Below are 18,636 nucleotides of genomic sequence, written 5' to 3' on the forward strand. Positions count from 1 at the left end.
AAAGCTCCCCTTATATAGTGTTTATTATGTTCCAGGTAGTGTCCTAAGCACCACGTGTAAATTAACGCAGTTTAATCATCTCAAGAGTCTTAGGAGATAGGTGTATTGTTATTTTCCCATTTTACAGATGAATAACCTGGCAAGGTAAATAACGGCCAACCTGAGCAGTGCCAGGCAGCTCCATAGTCCACACTTCTGCACTATTGCACACTGCCCCTGCCAGGGCGTGCAGTGAGTGGACCAAGCCAGCTCAGCAACAAAAATAATAATACTGTTGCGACTTAGTGATTATTGTCCTGCAGTTTCTTTTACCATTGACAAAGCACTTTCACAGGCGGCGTCTTATTTAATCTGTGCAGCCCTTTGATCCTTGGAGATGGGTGGTGGTGTCTCTGCTGACAGGCAGGGAAACGGGTGCTCTTTGATCTTAGGGCTGTAATGGCAGACTTGACACATGAATCCCGCTTTCTTCCCTTTGAAGTTCAGGGCTCTTCCTTCCATACCACTTCTTTCTGGAGGTTTTTCCTCAGCTGCTGAGTAGCTTCTCTAGCAAGACCCCATTTTCCCAGCAGTGAATTTTCAAAGCTTTCCCCTTATCAGGGGACATATGAGAAGGTGAAAAAGAAAAATAGAGCGTGCCTCTTTGCCGAAGACACAAAAGTGTCTTCTCTAGATTCTCTCCAAGCTAAAGGAGAGAGTTGACTTCATACATAATAGGCACTTTAAGAAGAGTGTAATGAGTTTTCCTTCTATCGGATTTCTGGGGAGAATTTATATTTAAATGCACAACACTACTCTTGGTGATACCATGACGTCTCAGTCACCTGTGAGTTTTACAGTGTTTGATATAATGGTTTTGTGTCTTTTAAGAGCCTGTATTAAAAATGTCTCTAGGTATTTTTAAGTAATGAAATCAGGCTACAAAACTGTATAGAATTATGATCCCAATTTATGTGAGAATGCCAACGTAGGTATAAATGGGAAAAAACTCACCACAGTGCTAATTGTTTTGATTTCAAGGGGCCAGGCTTATGGTTGATTTAATTTCGCTATTTTTTGTACTTTCTAATCTTCATAGTTCGTAAGCAGATGAAAATCAATACGTGTGATTTTTAAAGACTGCATAGCCGCTTTCCACAAAGGAACTCTTGAACATCCTGGAAGCCAGTTTTGGGAAGGGACATGTAGAGGGGTTTCTTGCACAAACTTAGGTATTGCAAGGTCTCCCGCTGGCCTTCCTTGCCAGTGGCCTGGCAGCCAAGATCCAGTCCTGTCCTGCCCTACCCTGGGAAGGGCGCCTCGGACTACAGAATCCCTGTCACTGCTCAGCACATGAGGAGAGACACCAGGGCAGAAGCAGCTGCTCTGTGAAGCCAGAGGCCATTACTTTGGCTTCTGTGTCCAATATTCGAAAGGTCTGGACATCTCCTTTTTATTTGTGGTCTCTTCTCCTCCGGGGCAGGAGATCTACTTTGCAGTCTAGCTCAGGTGCCTGTTTCAAAGAACCAGGGCCAGAAGGGGAGGCAGGGGACTCAGGTCTGCCTAGAAGTGTTCTGTTGGAAGCATTTCACTGCGTCTCTGAAGCTCAAGATTATGGGAAGCCATCATAGGGCAGATAGTGCCTCTCTCAGAAACAAAGCAGAACAAAACAAAACACCCAGGCTTCAGAAATCCCCAGGTAGTGAAAGCTGACCTTCTAGAGTCAGCCAAGCACCAGTCAACCAAGTAGTCGTTTCTGCCACACATATATCTTCTCAATTCATGCTCATAGATTCTTATGGTGTATTATTGTCCCCATTTCACAGTTGAAGAAAACTCAGAATGGATACTGATAGGCGCTGGAAGCTCCAAGAGATGAAGTGTCTTGCCCAAAGTTGCACTGTGGGTTAGACAGAGCATGTAGTGGTCTGTCTCAGAAGTCCACCCAAACTCTGGCCCAGCAGCCCTGCTAGCCATCTACTCCCAGGGTGGGTGCCTCATGCTACCACTGAGCACTGCCTCAGAGCCCCCTGGGGACTCTCTCCAAGCCCACCTTCTAATCCTCTCTGGACAGCAGGGGATCTTAACCCTTCTGTGCTATGGATACAAAGTAATGAATATATAGGCATGTAAAATAATTACTGAAGTACAGTGACTCCATTTTAAAAAATAACAGTAACTTTAATACTTGTTTAGGAACATGCTAAATAGCAAGCTCTATTTGAAGTCTTATAACTGCCTTTCAGGGCAACATGTGTGTTTTTCTATTGATGTCAGAGGCATGAATATTGCTGACATTAATGTAGTTTGCTGCCTACATTCAGAATTGAAGGGAATGCTGTATTTCAGTTTGAGGCTAGTGAAAATCAAGGCATATTTTTTTCCCCCATCCAATAATACACAATCCTCATTTCTATGCAGGACTCTAAGTTTAGGATCCATATCCCATGGTGTGTTCACACCGTAAAAAGTTTGTGTGTGTGTGTGGTATGTGTGTGGTATGTTGGTGTGTGTAGAAAGGAAGGGGAGAGAATATAAAAAATGAAACAGGGGCAGTGAAGGGAGGATGGAAAAGGGCAGCCCAGGAATATTTTGATATTGAGTCAGTGATGAAAACATGGCTCAGGCTTGAGCTGCCACAGAAAATGTGCTGGGTGTGGGGCAAGAGAGAAAAACAGTCCTTTTAAGTTGCATCAAGATTGATTTGAAATATCTGTGCAGAACCAAGTGCCTCAGCCCTTGACTTATTTGGTGTTTTTGAAGGGGGGTGAGGAGGCTGGCAGTTTGGGGTAAGGGTTGTGTGCACGGATCCACATCTAAACAAGAGTGTGAGGAAATAGTTACTACATGAGCCACTTAGTCTCCTTTCTGGTGGGAGGCTTGTTGGAGGCCTGCATTTCCAGATCTGGGAAACTCTCAGCAAACTGAGGAGACTGGTAACCGCCTAGCTACTATTTTTGTGAGGGGGGTGAGTGCAGAGTATCCCCTTTGGCCCTGTGGGGGTGAGGGCTTGTTTTCCAAGGGCTTGAATAAGAGGTGTTGCTCCCCATCTACCAGCTGGCCTTGGAGAGTGAAGCCATCTCTCCCTCCCACCTTCCTCTGACCTCTGAAATGACTCTTCCTCATCTTGGGGGTAGGGTGGGGAGGGAGCCATTTTCTCTGCCAATTAAACATTTCTGGAGGAGGGACACTTCCACAGATAATTCATAAGGAAGGCCACCCATTCATTTAATAAACTGCTGTTGAGCAGCTGTCATGAGCCCCAAACAAGGCACTGGGATAAAGATAAGTAGGCTAGAATTTGTGCCCTGGGACAGCAAGCTGTCACAAACTCCTAGTTATTATTAGTTATGTCTGCTGTGTGCACCTCCTGCTCTAGGCACAGCCTCTATAGCTGGGGAGTTTTTAGAGAGGAGGGAAATAATGCTGCAGCTCAGGAATGGTAGGAAACCCTCAATGAGCAAGCTGTGGGAGAACTGGGCAACTGAGAGGTGATTCAAATAGCACTTGATTCATCTTGTCAGATGCATGGCGCCTCAGTCCTGTGCCCTCCAGTCTGACTCACAGTCCCGTCCTCCACTGCACTGCCTGACCACAGCTGGGCCACTCTGCATTAGCGGGTGCAGGGTATGGTTCTCTTTGCAGACCTGTCTCACAGCCACTTGCCCCCAAAGCCACCCAGGACCCTGTGGGATGGGGGTGTCTGCCCTGCAGTCACGTCCCACTGCCAGAGAGAAGGGAGGCCTTCTCCCCAGCAGGGGCAGTTTGTGCTATGAAGGTACAGTAGACTTGTTCCTCGTCCTCTTGTTGCTTCCATGGAGGATCCTTCCAAGCTGCCCCCCAACCCCACCCCATCTTTCCTGGGTGCCTGGGTGCATCTCAGAATGACAGAGCTGGAAAAGACCTTGAGATCGGAAAGTCTCCCTTCCACACAGTGTGAGGAACCCAGCCTTGTTGTCCTGATGACAGCCATTGTGACCTCACAATGCCCAGCAATGTGCCAATGGCAGTGACGTGTATCAGAACATCAGGAAGCTGCTGCACCATCCACCTTGCGGCGTGCAGAAGCCCACCGTCTTCCAGTCTTCGTGGGAAAGAAGTGCCTTGAAGGGCTCTAGTGTACAGCGGACTTACCTGATACAGAAACCTTCACCTACTCTGTTCCTGAATTAATCCTGATGTCCACCTAGGAGGCCCATGCTCTAGTCTTGCCCAAAGTCATTCCAGAAAGAAGTCTATCCTTTCTGTGGATGGGGCTACTTGGTAGGGCTTCCAGTGTTGGACTCATGCTCATTATTGGTTCATGCAGCACAGGGCTGTTCCATGTGTAAAACTGTGCTTGGAATGTGCTCCAGACCAGTCCTTTAGTCGGGAAGGTATCTAGGTAACCACCTCCTCCATGACCAAGGTGTGTGCTCACGGGAGACCATCAGTGTTACTTCAAGGAGACTAGCCTCACCACGCTGCCTGTGGCAAAACATGCTTTGGAGAGCCAAATTCTGAATGCCTTCCTGCATATTCATTCCTGTGTGCCAGAATTCCTTGCACACCTAAGGGTGCCATGTCTGGGCAAAAACAGTTGTACAGGGATTCAGATTTGTTCTGAGAGGCCACTCTGCTAGTTGGGAGACCTTAGGCACATCTTTCTTCTCTGACCTCCAATTACATTCCCACAAAAAATGAGGATGGAGAATTTGGGCTAGCTCAGTGTCTTATGATTTTTCTCCTACTTCTACATCACACTGTCCTCATGAACAATACTTTGTCTTTGTGAGAATGTCTTTGAATGGGAGAAGTCACGTGGCAGGACATGTGCGTGGTCATGTCAGAGGCCGGGGTGGTGGTGGTGGTAGAACTCAGGGTTGTCAGGGCATATGTCCGAATCTCCAGACTGAGGGGTACCGGGGGGGCTCAGTTGAGCATCTGCCTTTGGCTTAGGTCATGATACAGGGGCCCTAGGATAGAGCCGGTATTGGGCTCCCTGCTCAGCTGCTTCTCCCTCTGCCCCTCCCCCACCCACTCATGCTCTATCTCAATCTCTCTCTCAAATGAATAAATAAAATCTTAAAAAAAAAAAAAGGAATCTCCAGATTGATTAAGTTTGATAAAGAGCCCACCCACCCTGGCCAAACATGCCTGCCACTTCTTCTTACAGGCTTGCCATACTAATGATATCTAAGCCTCTTCATAGCTCAGCAATCCTGTAACAATTTTTGCCTTTTTGCTATTCATTCTCCCTAAAAATCTACAGTAGGCTTTTCTGTCTTCAAGGTTGTCACCTTGTTTAGTGATGGAATATAAGTTTTTCTCAGCAAATAGAACCATCATCTGTTGAGCCCTTGTCTTGCTTTAAAAAAAAAAAAAAAAAAAAAAAAGACTTCCAAGCTGCCCAGGCTTGTTAAGAGAATCAAAAGGGGTGGTGTGTGGAGATGCCGGCTCTGGGCTTCCCTTCCCTCCCCCCGTGCTGGTTCAGTCATGCCTTCCTCTTCAGTCATTGGGGGCCTGCCAAGACCATGCAGAGTGTCACTGACGCTGTCTTCCAACTGGACTTGCTCTAGATAATTTTCAGTGATCCCTAAATCAAACAAAATCAAGAATTGAGTTTTGCAAGAAGTCAGCAGTTAGAATGTACGTTTGCAGGGGCCAAAGATCACTAGGTTGTGTGATGCCCTTGGCTGAGGTACAAAGAAGAGCTCCTAGGTCAAATGGGGGTCATAGCTGATGGTTTCAGGTTGGGGGAACTGCCACAGGAAAGGTCTCTGGGAAAACAATCACAGAGGAGAGTGATTCCCCCAGGAGGTGGGATTGCCCCTCCCCATACACCTTCTATATCTGAGACTCTTGTCACCTTCTGCTTTGCATTATAACTCAGTGTGTTTGTCTTATTCTCCTGCATGCATGCAGAAACACTCCCTACAGTCCATCCAAGAAACACATCTATGCATTTTTATTTTCTTGGAGGTCTGTGCAAACAAAATCATGTGACTTTCATGTTACCATGAGAAAATATTTGTGGGGCCCACTGGGTGAAAGGCATTGTGGCAGGTAGCAGGGCTCTGTGCTAAGGGTTACGTGCTTATTGTGTTTCCCTCTTTGTATGTCCTGTTAACCACATTAGCAATTCAGGACATCCCCAGGATGCCCTGTCCCTGGGAAAAGTATCCACTGCTGTTTCCTGCAAGGTATAAACAGTTTTGATCATACCCCAGGGCCCAAAGCAAGACCCATAAGTTGCATTCCGCCTGGAGTGATGAGAACCAGTAGGACCACTTGTGGAGAGATTCCCCTGCCTCTTCTTCCTGTCAGACACTGGCCCACTGCTGCTTCTCCTCGCCACACTTGCAACCCCCACGCCCCCAAGCCAGCAGTGAGCGTGACTCCACACTCATTTGTCAAACTGAAGTACCATTGTAGCAATTATAATACAGAATATTTTTTTTGAATGTCGGTTTTTCAAGTGTTCTCACACCCCTGACCTTAGAGGTTTTGTGGTCCAGCCCTTCCTTTTATACAGAAAACTTTGACCCAGAGTAGAGACCCACCCAGAGTCCTACAGTTGGTGGTACATCATTTGGTCTGCTACTACTATGTGGGCAGGCCAGGCAGGGGTGAATAGGGCATCATTTCATAGAGGGAGAGCTGAGACTCAGTGAGGTTGGGCAGTGTGCCTGGGAGAGAGCTCAGGGGGCAGGTAGGAAGCTCCACCCCCTCCTCCAACACACATGCGCACGTGCACGCGTGTACACACACACACACACACACACACACACACACACACACACACGCGCGCGCGCGCGCGCGCGCTGACCTTGCCCTGCAGGAGAAAAGGCCCACAGACCAGCCAGCAACCTAGGAGATGGCCTGAGGGGCTGGGGGGGAATGGAGGGTAGGGGTTCTCACCACTGCTGTAGTCAAAGAGCAAGCCCCAGACAGGACTCCAGGATGCGTGCCCACCAGTCTCTGTGGTTCAGTCCCCTGACCCTTCTTGTTGGGAGGGTGGCTTCAAAGAGCTGCAACCTTGGGGCAGCCAGAGGGCAAGGTCTTTACTTGGCAGTTTGTAATTTCCTGCTGTTTTTAGAGAAAGGCTTTGGTGCCCTCTTGTTCCTGCCCTCCCTCCTCCTGGGGCCTAAACCATGGCCCCCGCACGCCCGACTTACTGGGCTCAGGGTGAGGAAGTGTGTCTGCATCCCGCCCCTACACAGGACACAGTGTCCTGTATTATTTCCAGCCTGCTGGTCCTGGGAATCTCTACTTACTTTTTCTCATTTCCTCCCCTTGAACATTAGAAACATTAGATTCCAAAAATAATCCAAGTCACGGTGTTCTGCAGGCTGCATGTGTGAGTGTGCTCTCCCAAAGCTGTTTTTCTCCTCCTCCCATCCTTTCTCCCTCTCCTCTGCTTTCAGCCCTGCTGTATGTGGCGGTCACAGGCCTGCAGAAGGCTTGTTGACCTGTGGGTGTGGAGAGCAGATAAGAAAAGGCAGACCTGGAAGGAACTCAGAGTGGGGGTATAGGAATCAGGAGGACTTCAGTCCCTCCCAGATCGTCCACGTGGGCTGCAAGGGGCAAGACCAGACAGCCATATGTGAATAGACTGCATATGCAGCCTCTACTTAGGAATGGACCCTACAGAACGTGTGGACCCCACAGTGATTCCTTAGAACTGAGAATGGGGATACTATGTTAATAATGTTTCCAAAATCCAGGTTGTCACACTGATTCTGCCTGTACCAATTTAGGTGAGCTTGAAGGAGAAGGCTCTGATCAGAGGCAGGCGTTATGTAAAGCCCCAGGAAGTAACTGAGAATCATTGATTTACTCATTTGTAAGCGGACGTTGAGTGTCTCCCATGTGCCAGGTCCTCTGCTAGGTGCTGGGAACCCTGTCTCCCACCCAAGCCCTGGCAGGGGGAATCATGTAGGGAAGCTTAGGGAAAATCAGGCTTAGCACTGATGGGGTTCCTGATACTTGTAAGAAAAGGATGGCACAGAAATAGTGCCCACTCCAGTGGTTAGAGTCCAGGTAGATATCTAAGTCTCTCTTGCTTACTGGTCAGGAGTTAGGGTTTGGGGGGTGGCTAGTATGTAGTGGGGAGACTGTGGGGGTGGCCCAAGAAGAAAGGTAAACTGTCAGCTCTGCCCCAGTAGGGGAACTGGAGGGAATGTCTTAAGTACCATTTTTGGAAGAACAAAAAGACATTCAGGTACACGTTATTAAGTGGAAAAACAAGTTGAGTCTCTACAGTAGGGACCTTTATCAAGGCATTTTACTTTGCAGAATGCAGCTTCCTTCCTTCCCTTCATCTTCTATCTTACTCCCCTGGACCCCTCTCTTTCCTTTCCTATTTGGGACCTTTCTCCTCCTTGTGCTTGTACCCTTTTCAGCCCACACTCACCCCACTCTTTTTGCTTCCATTTTCTCTGAAACTATTGTTTCTCTTTCCTTTAGTGGTACTGCTTCCTTCTTTGCGTGGAACTAAGGGAGGGCTCCATGTGTTTCAGGCCTCCTCGGGAGAGCAGAAAGAGAAAAGGCCAGAAGACCCAGCAACTGCTTCTAGAAAAAGCTTTGGCTTTTCACCTGGCTTTGCGACCAGGATTTGAATCTCAGTCTAGCCCCTTGTGAACTGAATGGTTCTCAGTGTCCAGTTTACCCTCTGTGAGCAGTTTCATTATCAGCAAAATGTAGATTTTAATAAATGCCTTAGGATTGGTATCCAGAGAATTATGTGTTCTTATTCAAATGGGTCTCTGTCTCATATGTGAGTAGAAGAGAATGTCTTTTCACATGTATGCACAGAGAGACTTTTCTAGTATGAAGTGCTGAGTTGACAGGTTACTGGTATCCAGAGTTAGGTATGCCTAGGTCAGGGATATTCATGGGCAAAGCCCTATCCTTGTGTCCCATGGCTTTCCCTGGGATCATTCCCAAGCAGAGCCAAAGCTTTGTTAGAAGCAAGTCAGAAAACTCATGGTAAAACATGCAAAGGAACATTAATTCCCTTGGAGGAAACCCTTCTTTATCAGAATCCCAGAAAAGCTCTCCCCACCCCACCCCACCCCACCCCACCCATGTTCCCCAGCCCATGTTCACTAAGAAACCCCACTCTTACTCTTCGGCTCACCTCCAGCCCTTCTCAGAAAGCCTTTTCCAGGACAAGAAGGGCCCTGTTATGGGGATGGTTACTGATGTGAATGAAGATAAAGCCCTTTCTTGGTAACAGAGAAAAAAAAGGGATGCTTGGTTTCTTCCATGCAGATCAAGCAGACTGACTAGTCCCACCCTGGAGTGGTACTTGTCGTGCCCTAGGAGGTTTCCCCAGAGAGCTCACCCTTATCATGAGAGGTTAGGAGAAGGTGCAAACTAGAAAGGCCTGGACCTAGAATGGGGAGGGAGACTGCAGTTGGGCATTCAGGCCCCATCTTCAGGACATCCTCCTGAATGCTTTGCACAGTTCTCACGCCTTCATTTAGACCAACCTCCCTCCCACTCTGCCTACTGAAACCCTCCCCTAGCAGAAGGTCCACTCCAGTGCTACTTCGCTCACTCTTCCCTCTCGGAAGTGGTCTTTCCTTCTCTGGGCGTCTTCCCATAGTCCTTTATCCATCCCTCTCAAACTGGACTGTTCCAACTCATCTTGTATTGTAGCTTTACACTCAGAGGTCTCTTCCCCCCAGATATATTGCAGCTTTCTGGAGGTCAGGCTTGGTGTTTTGGATACCTCAGTGTTCCCCAGAGGCAAACAGTCAGTGCCAAATAAAGAGTGGACTGTGGGAGTCCACACTCCTCCCCAGGCTGCCTGAGTGACTGTGCTGTACTCTGAGCTGACACAAGAGCGCCACCTACTGCTGAGTGGTTTCAAGGGAGGCTGCTCCCAGGCTCTCCCTTATAAATGGGTTCTAGCAACCTTCATCTAGCAATGGGCAGAGATTGGGAGGCCTGACCCCCCAGTTCTGGTCGTTTTAGACTAATCCAAGTGTGAGCAGATGAGGCGACCCTGGGAGTGTAAAGGAGAAGGGAAAACTCTGGAGAAAGTGGGGTTCCAGGTGCCTGATTAGATGTTGAGGGGGATAGGGAGCTAAGGGAACCATAAGGCCTTCACATCAAGACAGTAGGATTCGGTGGGGGGGCGGGGGTGGCGGCGTGGAAAGAAATCCCAAAATATTTTGGGAGAAGGAAGGGTGACTAAATTAAATATAAGTGTAAATTTCTTTGAAGGCACAGGAACATGAAGCGTGGTGATCAAAGCATTAGACCATGATTGGTCTCTTTATTGCATTTCTGCCCTGATCGTAGGGACATCTGGCACTATCTGAACATAGGAATTCGCCACAGTCCTCTAAATAAGACTGTTAAAGAAATGGAGGGTTTGGAGGAGTGACTGGGCTTCCTTCTCCGAGTTCTTCCTGAGCACCTGCAGGGTATGCTCTAACAGGTAGGGTCAGGGAGCAGAACACATGACCAAGTCCCTCTTCCTGAACGTTCCTGAACTTGTCTCCCATGCCACCTCTAGCCTCCCTGGGGCCCCACAGCTGACGCTGCTGGAAGAGGGTAGAAGGGAAAAGGTGGGGGTGCTAGCTTTCGTCCTCAGCTGGAGCTCAAGCCCACCTAGCACACGTGGCTTCAGCACGGCAGCCGCCCCCTTCCCCCGGATAGGGACCTCTGGAGGGAGGGCCACCTCCTCCTTAGCCCATGTGGAATTTTTTCTCCCAGATGTGCAAGTGATTGGCACAGCCGATTTTAGGATGCGTGGGAGGACTGGATGAGAACATCCAGCAGACGCTCCATTTTTGCAGTAACAATAATAGTTACCACTTACCGAGTGCATCCTGTATGCCAGGAACAAGCATTAGCTCATCTAAATTAACTTGCCAAGGGCCAGATCTCAGTTTATGCCTAAATTTAGCTTTGGGATAAAGTTGGGCACTATTTTCTCAGCTTGGATTAAATAGAGTTTGACCTCTTCAATTCTGCATTTTGGGAAGTAAGTGAAGCACATTTTCTCACTCCAGTGCTGAGAATGTTTTATCAGCATCTGTGGTTCAGATGGAAGGAATTTGGCCACTCAGAGTCAATATCCCAGGGCTGCCTAGGCTGACTCCAGCTCGGTTTGTCCTGTTTCTCATCTGCTTGACTTGCTGGCTCCTGGATGACCATTTCTTCCCCACAGGGAGGGTACTATGCATATTGCCGTGCTATAGGGAATTTGGTTCATTCTGGCAAACAGACTGGAAATGAAACATACAAAAAGCTGCTGGTTTAAAGTCCGAAACATTTATGTTACTAGTGGACTTGGGTGAGACATTTCATCCCTTCACTTAGTATGATGAAGGCAAGAGTGAGGACAGTGGCCTTTTAAGGCCTAACAGGAGTCTGTGCTTCTCCAGGCAGAGCTGAGCTATGGCTCATTCTCAAGGGCAGTGTGTGGTATGAGCATAAAGTTTTGCAGCCTGGGTTTCTCTAATCAGAAAGCAACTACTTTTGAGACTGCCAGCTTGTCCTGGCTGAACACAGGGGAAGTGGAAAGGGAGTAGCATGCATTCAGCCTCTATTATGTGTTTGCACTTTTCATATGTTCTTTATTTCCTCTTTTATATTTATCTTCTTTGACCCAGACACTGAAGCGTTTATAAGAACAAGGAGTGTAGGGGGATGGGTGGGTGCAGAGAAGCCACGGTTGTTGGTGAGAAGGCTGTAATGTGCTAGTTGATTTTGTTCTTTGAGATCAGGGCTGGCTCAGACTTCTCTTCGCAATGAGGTAAAGCACTGTCTTATCTGGGGACCTCAGGGTAGACCCCCAGTCAGGGTTAAAAGCAAATCTGACCATATTATTGACCTTTAGTGGTTCTCCACCGCAGACTAAACAAAGAGCAGTTCCTGGGCCTTCCAACCTTTGTCCTTTGTGTCCTGGCCCCTCCCTTCTCCTTTAGCATCCTTTCTCAGTACCTCTCACTCCTTACTCCCTGCCCTGCAGCTCTGGGTACCTCCTCTCTAATCCATGTTTGAAGCCTCCAGGCCTTTGCTCAAATTATGTCCTCTCGTTAAGATGCCCTTCCCACCTACATCTTCACCTGACCAAATCCTGGTGTCTTTCAGCTGTTGTTCAGCTGTTGCCACCTTCTGGAAGCCATTCAGGCTTTTCCATACCTCTACCTCTGCCAAGTGGGATCAGGAGCTCCTCTGGAGTCAGCCCACAGTAGACACTTTTTTTTTTTTTAAGATTTTATTTATTTATTTGACAGACAGATATCACAACTAGGCAGAGAAGCAGGCAGAGAGAGAGGAGGAAGCAGGCTCCCTGCTGAGCAGAGAGCCCCATGTAGGGCTCGATCCCAGGACTCCAGGATCATGACCTGAGCCGAAGGCAGAGGCTTTAACCCACTGAGCCACGCAAGCACCCCAAGTAGACACTTTTCATAGTGCTTCTCACACTTAAAATTGACAGACTACTGATCATATTTATCTTCCTCATAGATTCTGACTTGATCTTTTATCATTAGTCTTTCATCCAATGTCTGGAATACAGTAGGTACTCACTAATTGAACAAAATAATTGTACTAAGCATCATAAACATGTGACTATATCTGGATGCTTTTGGCTACAAGAAACAGAAATCTGGACTCTGTTTCAGTGTTCCATCTTTTAATTCATTTTGTCCCTTTCCCTCCTATTCTCTTTAAGATGTGAATTATGATTGTCTTGAAATTGCTACTTTCTAATTCATAGCCTGGTCATCTCTGGGTCTATTTATGTTGGCTTTTATTTTTTTGGTTGTCAGTCAGTCTTCCCTGCATCTTCATATGGCTGGTAATTTGTGTACTGGAAATTGCAGATGATGTGCTGTAGAGACTCCAGATTAGGTTACCTTCCTCCAAACTTTGAGTTTTGTTCTGGAATGCAGTTAACTTACTAGCAGATCTTGATCCCACTGAGCCCTGATTTAGGCTTTGCTATGACAGATCCACTTCCATCTTTTCATTAATCCTAATGTACAGTCCTTCTTGCTCTTAGGATGTGGTTCTTATCCTTATATCCTGGTCTTTCTGCGGACCCAACTCAGTGCCCAGAGCATTCACCAGTGTTTCTCATACTGTTTGTATTAGAGCTCCCAACATTTCCCCAGCACTGTATAATCTAAAATTTCTGTTCAGCTCTCAGTATTCTTCACTTCCCACAGCCATTCTCTGCAGACTTTCTGGAGTTTCTCCTTACATGTCATAACTTGGGATTTCACCAAAGACCTTAAGGAAATTTTAATGAAGATTTTTTTATTTAGCTCCCTCTTTTAGCTCCCTCTTCCCTAATACCCTATCACTGAAATTCCAACCACCTTACCAGCCCTGAACTCTAAACTTCATTTTGTTTTTTTTGTTGTTGTTGTTTTTATTTTTTTAATTTTTTTAAAGATTTTATTTATTTATTTGACAGAGAGAGATCACAAGCAGGCAGAGAGAGAGGAGGAAGCAGGCTCCCCACTGAGCAGAGAGCCCGATGCGGGGCTCGATCCCAGGACCCTGAGATCATGACCTGAACCTAAGGCAGCGGCTTAACCCACTGAGCCACCCAGGCGCCCCCTTCGTTTTGTTTTTATTTGTTTGTTTGTTTGTTTGTTTTATATCCACCAAGACTGCTGCTCTCCACTGAGTTCCTGTTTTCCTGCTCCAGAAAGGGCTTCCATTGTGTACTTCTCTTCCTTCATGGGTGTTTGGTCTGTTTTGGTTATTGACCTGTGCTTTCAAATAGTTTATAGATGGTAGGGTTAAGTCTGATACCAGCTACCCTATTGTGGATAGGCCATAAGTCTCCTCACAAACCATTGCTTACATCACCTAGAGAGCTCCTGCTAAATCAGAATCTTCAGAGTAAAGTGTAGGAAGCCATATATATATATATATATATATATATATATATATATATGAAATATATAAAATATATATTTATATATATATATATAAAATATATATATATATATTTTTTTTTAATAAAAACACTTCAGATAGTTTTGAATTAGGTTTGTGAACTTCTGCAGGAGACACTGGAACAATGAGTTTGGAAGAAAAAGAAATCAGTGTGGGCTCAGCTGGTCAAAGAAGGCATTATGAGGAGATGACACTTTAATTGCATTTCGAAAGATGGGAATTATTTGAATATTTGGGAGTGGAGCATTTCATGGGGGGAAAGATGTGAACACAAATATGGGGGTGGCAATGAGCACGGAATGATGTATTTGCTTGGTAGTGAATAGCACATGGCTGGAAAGCATGCCTGGTGTAGGACAATGGTATGAAATAATAGGGAAAGGCAGATTTGGACCAGACAAGGAGGGAGGGAGTGCCTTAAATGCCAGAACAAGAAGACTGGATTTTGTTTGCATTGTAGATGACAATAACTGGGTATGTTTGTACACGCATGTGTGTTTTGACTGGAGGAATGACATGGTAGAGCAGTATATGAGAGCAGTGAACCCAGTGGGGGCAGATAGCTTGGTATAAGGGAGAAACTAGAGTCTGGGGAGACCAGTATGGAAGCAATGGCAGTAATATAGGCAGGAGGGGTTGGGGGGTGAGTAGCAGCAGGAATGGAAAATAAAAGGCATATTTCAGAGTTATTTGAGGAAAGAAAGAACGAATGGGATCTGGGGAATCGGGTGAAGATGTGGGATGTCAGAGGAAGGTAAGAGTTCATGGAAAAGGCACAGTAGTGGGAGATGCTGCAAGGGGATATTCATATTGAGTCAAGCCACTAAGAGTAGTCCAAAATTTAAGTGTATATTTGGGAGACAGTTTGATAGTGGGTTTAAAAGCATAGGCTTTGGAGTCATGCAGATCTAGATTTGAGCCTTCAGTATACCTCATTTGAGTCTTCATTATGTGATGCGGGCCAAGTTGTTTATCTATTTCCATAACTACGAAAAGGTAGTGATGATGGCATCCACTAGCTCCAAGGGCTGAGGACTAAGATGATGCTATGAAGCTCACTGTACAGAGCCCAGCACACACTTGGTATTGTCTTTTATGGGGGAAGTCACACTTAGAGAGAATCCTGGAACAGAAGAAATTGCATGGGATTTAGGTTCAGATGGACACTGGGATTCTAAATTCATCCCCATCACTTCCAAGCTGTGGGATCATTGGCCATCTGCTGCAACTCTTCGTACTGACTTTTCAGCATGTTTAAGATGGATTGAATAATACTTTCTTTGCAGCCTTATTATAAGGACTACATGAGGTCATCCACTCAAGTACTTGGTATAGTACCTCACGTACAGCTTGGTGCATGAAATGGGGAGCACTACTCATGTTGTTGAGGCTGTGAGCCTGGATGGATTTTCAGGTGGGCAAAGCCTGGTGAATAAAAGGCAGAGGGCTTAGGGTCAAGTTGGGAGACTGTCACAGTGAGGGTGTGAGGCACACGAAAGGAGGTCTCAAAGGGCCAGCGAGAGGAGCAGGAGGCACGTTTGGATAGATCAGTGTAGGACTGGACGACTGGTCAGCTTTCAAACTGAGAGTGTTTCTATTGCTTTTGCTGGGCAGAGACATGAGGTGTCTGGGAGGAGCGTGAGTGTGGACACATTGGCGCTTGGGGGAGAATTCCATGGGTGTGTGGGAGGCAGGGGGTGGAGGCATGGGAATGCAGGAGGGGGAAGCGAGGCATGTCTGCAGCCCATGGCCTGCCCCTGAAAATGACCTGGTGCAGGGGCCAAAGAGAGGGAGTTTCATAACTCCCTTTCACAAAGGTCCATGTCAGATCGTGATGAGAGACCAAAGGGAAGGAGTGAGAGAAGGAAGAACTCAGAAAGGCAGAGATGGTTGGTTTTCCTGTGGGTGCAGACTTAAGGCAGTAGTAAAGGTAGAGCCTATTACAAGGAGTTAGGGAGGAAGTGGGTGGAGGGAAAACAAAGGCAGCAGGGGGCAGAATGTACTTCTGGAAGGCTGGTGGTGATAGAAAAGGGGGCTGGAGTGAAGCTCTGAGCACAGTGGAAGGTGGAGCAGCAGGGTTAAGAGCCTCAGCCCTGGAACTCGGCCTCCCGGGTTTGAATCTCAGCTCTGCCGCTCATTAGCAGTGTGGCTTTGGCAAAACTAATTAACCTCTCTGTGCCCTACCTGTAAAAATGGAAAGGATAATATTGGGGATTAATATCTGGGCGATGAGTATGATTTTAAGAGGATTAAATGAGTTGGCATCGTGCCTAGCACATAGTGAGCGTTCAGCAAATGTAAGTGGCTGTTAATGTTGTTAACACTGTCATTGCTCCATCACTAAAAGAAGGTGAGAATGAGAGAGGCAGATGGAGAAAGGCAAGACAAGAAGAGGCACGGTGCTGCTGTTTGTATAGTCTGGCTTTGAAATATGGAGGCAACGCCTGCAGGGAGCTTCCTTAGACTCGACCACACACTCTGATTGCAGGACCACCACTGTGGGTGACATTTCGCACTCATCTACTCAGGGCGATAGAATATGGGAGCCATGGTTTACCAACAGGACAGTCTTTGCACTAATCCGGCTCAGCTGCAAGGAGACAGGAGGCGCAGTGGGCAGCTGCAGAGGCTGACCTGGCTTATGAACTCCATGCCCGACAGGAACCAGTATCTCTTGTAAGAGGTTCATTGGCACAGTTGCCAGGACCCCTGCAACGGACATGCCAGTTACAGGAGTTATTAAACTCTGGGAAGCCCAGTGGATGGTGTCCCCCTCAGGTATTCATAGTTCATCCATCATCTCTCCAGGCCAGAGAGAGTTTACCGGTCACGGTGGGTGTTCTTACCATAGGCAACATGATTTTGTAACATGTTGTCACACACTGTCTTCCCCTGTCTCCAGGGAAACAGAATGGGGATATTAGCATGCAGAAGGGGAAAGAGTTTTTGTTCACTCCTTACTCACGATGGGATATATGTCTATTTTATAGAGAAACTGGGGCTCTTCTGGATGGGAGCAACATGTTAGAAGGCTAGATCTGAGATCTAGGAATTAGGGAATTTAGAGTATGAAAAGTTTAAGAAACATGCTAGGGGATTGATAGCATGTCTATGGGTTAGAGAGAGAGCCGGGTCAGTGAAATTATTTGGCATCCTAGCTGATTTGGTGATAGGGTCTCCCAGGTAACCAGGCTGAGCCATTTTCCCTAGAGCAGCTGGATTTATGGTGAAAGATAAAAATTGCTTGTCTTCTATATAACATACGGAAGTCCACCAGTTGACATGTCAGAAACCTACAGGAAAACGGGCAGAACCCAGAGCCCCTCCTCTCCCTCAGTAGATATTTGTTGACACCTACATATATCGGGCACAAGTCCTAACTGCCTATGCTTTACCAGTGTCGAGATGGTCCCTCAGAACCCTGAATGCCTGTGACCTGCGAGCCTTGCAGATACAGATGGGGCAAGGTGTCAAACTCTCCAAGGAGGAATTCTAGGAACATAGAAACTAGGTCCACATGTGGGGTCCTTTATCTTTTCTCTCTCTGCTCTCTTTTTCCCTTAGCAGGAGAGCTTGCAATCCTTGGAGAACAGATCATTGCAAACCAGGCTTGAAGGGTCTTAAGGGTCCTGGCGTTTGTGTGTTGTCCTGCTTGCATGAGAATTTATGCCCCAGCATCAGTTAGAGTTCAAGTGATTGCAGAACTGTAAAGTGAAGACATTAGTCTTCAGTTCCCTCGCACTTCTCATTCCCTCTCCCTTTCTACCTCTCTTGTCCCACCTCAGGTTGGATCTTGCCCCTGGGTCAGGATCACAAAGGGCCTTGCCTTCTCCCTGAGCTCTTTCTGTATCCACAATCAACTAATTCCAGGGGGAGCTGCAAGAATGCTGCATTTTAATAGTAGTCTCTCCTGAGTGAAAAACCATGAGGAGCAAAAGGGACTGAGTCTAAGAGTGAGAAAGTTGGGGATGGGAGAGAGGGTGCGAAAGGGAGGGTCTGGAAGCAAGGCAGGAGAGAGTGAGGTCCCCTAGGGCAGGAGGGCACCAGTGCCCTCAAGCATAACTCTGAGAGGATGGACGTGTCTCTGAGTCCTGTGTGGGCAAGGGCACCCCCAGCACTCCTCTGTGTATGTGAAGGTGGAGGAGGTGGAGGGTGTACAGGTGTCTCTGTGTTCACAGCACCCTGTGGTCACTGTGGGGATGCCTCTTGGGGAGGGTAGGGCGAGGATGTGTTTGTATCTGAGCTGCAGGTGTGATTTCTATTAGCCTGCAGGGATTTTGCAGTAAGGTGAACTTACTGCAGTTTTAAATCCATACCTTTCATCCATTTTGTGCTTTAAATGAAAACATTAGGGAAATATATATATTAGAATATGCTCATTATATGGATTTTGAAATCTATCAGGTGAGTAGCACTTAAAGCATGAAACTGTTATTGTATTTGAATCTCACTATTACCCTAAGGTCCAAAGAGTGTCAATTGTTATCCCATTTTGCAGATAAGGAAATGGAGGCTCAGACCAATCTGTACTAGAGCCCGGTATTTGGAGGCTTTATTCTTTGTACCATAATACACATAAAAGCTTGTTGTTGAATTGACCACACACCACATGTCCCAGGCATAGCAATGTTCACCAACAAGGATTTGTTAACACAGTTATGGCATAAACTTCTATGGCTGGGTCACTCCTGTATATAAGCAGAGTCAAGGAGACACAGGTGACATCGGAATGTACATATT

General features: G+C 46.9%; 1 protein-coding gene across 16 annotated transcripts in view; it reads left to right on the forward strand.

The window, feature by feature from the left end:
* KALRN (kalirin RhoGEF kinase) overlaps positions 1-18,636 on the forward strand; it is a 656,868-nt gene that overhangs the window by 228,155 nt on the left and 410,077 nt on the right. The gene's annotated exons all lie outside the window — the stretch shown is intronic.

The sequence above is a fragment of the Mustela nigripes genome, chromosome 2 (assembly GCF_022355385.1).
Source record: "Mustela nigripes isolate SB6536 chromosome 2, MUSNIG.SB6536, whole genome shotgun sequence".
In the NCBI taxonomy this organism is placed as follows: domain Eukaryota; kingdom Metazoa; phylum Chordata; class Mammalia; order Carnivora; family Mustelidae; genus Mustela; species Mustela nigripes.